This window comes from Anopheles coluzzii, chromosome X (assembly GCF_943734685.1).
Source record: "Anopheles coluzzii chromosome X, AcolN3, whole genome shotgun sequence".
Taxonomy (NCBI): Eukaryota; Metazoa; Arthropoda; class Insecta; order Diptera; family Culicidae; genus Anopheles; species Anopheles coluzzii.
Genome location: NC_064669.1, coordinates 13868750 through 13871693, shown reverse-complemented (window position 1 = coordinate 13871693; position 2944 = coordinate 13868750).

The window sequence follows — 2944 nt, the reverse complement described above, 5'->3', positions numbered from 1 at the left end:
CGATTTATTGGTCAGTTCCCATAATTTTGTGGGCTCGTCTCACGATTTATTTATCGTAACCCATAGATTTTCGATTCGTTCCCATAATTTATTGGTATTGGATATTGGATTGGATATCAATACAATTGGACCAAAAAATTCTGGGAAACGGCCAAAAAATCGTGAGAACGCACCAAAAAATATGAAAACCATTCAAAAATTAATGGGAACCATCCAATAAATCGTGGGAAACCCTGTAATTCTCAATCCTCAAATGCTAACTAAGACCTAAGATTTGATCATTTCATCTACTGTTTCAAGCCTAACTCCTTTAAGATGGAAATAAGTAACATAGGACATCTAGGTAACACTTGCCATAAAAAATTATTTCCAACGCCATAAGTGATCGAGGTCCTGCAGTTGAAGAATAATGCATTTTGAGTTGAAATTGTACTCCTCCGTACGTTCTTTTCCAAAGATAATTGTACGTCAATCGCTTAAACCAATATGCCACACATTGTTTCAAAAAGCGCAAACATCTTCCCGCTTCGCTCCATTCATCTCCAGCACCGCAAGGACACGGTGCTTGAAGTTACCCGAGATTATTCTCGGGTTTAATGTGCCCTTCGCGGGTTTAATGTAACCAACTGCCAGCGTACCAGCAGTGTGTGCTGAATCAATTTCCGTGTGGCAAATAATAGCAACAGCACAAATATTTTAATAACCTTCTCGTACGTGCCGAAGTGGTCGATTTTGGTGTCCGGCGGATGTATGATGGAGCGAGCAGCCCGCACGGCCACACGGGAATGGCGGGAAATGAACGGAACGTTATGACGAACTCGAGAACCGATCGGTAATTTGACACGCACGGCCACGAGCCACTACCGTATGAGTATGTGTGTGTGTGTGAGAATAGGGGGTGGTGTATGTTTATGATTATTTGGAGCAACGGATGTACCAAGAATAAGATGCAACAAATTGGACCCCGCGGGCATTGGCACCGTTACACGGTACAACAAAGTGTTCACCCCTTTCGGATTTATGGATTACTGAGCAGTAATTCAAGGTTTTGATCTCTCTTTTCAATAGAAATAAAAATGGAAATCCCGGTCCTGGGACCATCTGTATGCAACAGCTCGTCTCGGTGGAATTAAATCAAATCCAAATCAAAGGGATATTAATCGTTCGTGTTTAGAATTTTTAGTAGCACGTTACCCGATCCTTCTCCAAATGGAGCCGAATGGTTTATTAGGCAGATTATGATGGTAGTGAGCGAGAAGGAGAAAGTACAATTTGATGGGGGGGGGGGATATGATGGGGAGAAAACATAATTTGCCCCATTTTTCAGAACATGTTTCGCGTCTGCCATTCGTGTGCCGCTCGACTGCGTACCTGCGCAAAACCACGCTGCTGCGCACGTGTAGCTCCACCCCTTATTCGAGCGTGCTATAAAAGCGTGCTATAAAATCGTGCCCTCAATTTATCCATAAACAAACGATTACACCCTCACTTGGCAAGCATTTAGTGTTCAGTTTTTCTTTCCCTTCCACCAGACATCGCATTTTTTTTTTTGTAACCCCATTCGGAAGCAATTCCCTTTTTGTTTTTCCTCTCCCTCTCTCTCTCAGTCAGCTGGAGCCTCGTGAACATCGAAGCATTTGAGGATTTATTTTGTTTCGGTCCCTACCAAACAGGAACAACGCACCCGTGCACGTACCACTTCTGCGGTGTAACCGACCGAGATAAGACACGGCGGCAAATTGCTAAACAAATACAGCCCTACCACCACCACCAGCCAGGACCAGCCCCAGGACGACTTCCTTCGCGGTCCTTTCCGAGAGCTTCGAGTGAAATTTGAACGGCTTCTCGGATTTAATCGAGCAGAACGAACGATGGAACCCGAGCGGAAGCAGGCGTGCGTGAGAAATGGGAAGCGGTTTTGCTGGGTGTGTTTTTGTGTCTGATGGTAACGATTTTCACTGCGCTAAGTTTGGACAATTTTTGCGTTTTACCTAAATCTTTCAAGTTTGTGTTGGAAACAGATGTTTTAAGCAAATTATTTTGATTCTTTTAAAACAGTTATTTTTCTGATAAATAATGGTAACAACAAAGTGCTATTCCACGAAATGTGTTGTGGCAGATGCTTATTTTATGATTGCAATAAACCATAATACTTTATGAAAGGGTATAGTAATACAAAATATTCAAAATTGGAGTCTTATTGATTTGATAGACTGACCAGACGTACCGTATTTAACGGGACGGGATTTATGTACCGTCTTATCTATGAGCATTACCGATCCGTCCCGTTTCTTTTTCAGAAACAAAAAATTATCGTAAGTAACTCAAAAAATTAACCAAACAAGTTTGAGTAAAAAGCTTTATTTGTCCAATAGGCGTAATATACATTATTGATAAGAAAATTAAGGACTAAAATAAAACATTGTTACAATTTCCGATCGTTGGGTGCACGTGAACAAGTAGAGAAATGGCAAACAAGTCGCTTGAGTGCCGAAATTTCATTAACATCGTTGAACATAGTACGTATTCTGCTAGAAGTACAGTCTAAATGAATGGTTCATGATTCGAGAATCAATAGCATCTGCACGAAAATTACTTCGCGTCTTTAGGTCGATACAAATAATAATAGTGGTTAAATAACATATTGACGTTGAATGAGAAAGTTGAATGAAATTTTTCCTTAGGAAATTTACAACTTTCTCTATTTATTGCATAAAGTTGGTAATTTAAGCAAATGCTGGTTTCGAAGTTAAATTTAAAAGTAAGGCAAATGTATTCTCAATACTATTTAATAAATATCCGATGCATCCTTTTTTACTAAGTGTTCTTTTTTTCACCAACTTCGTCCTATGAGGCTTTGGCTCCTGCGGAGTTCTTTCGCCACTTAAACCTTCGTAAGATAACATTTTTTGTTGTTATAAAACTCAGAGTTGGTCGTTCGATT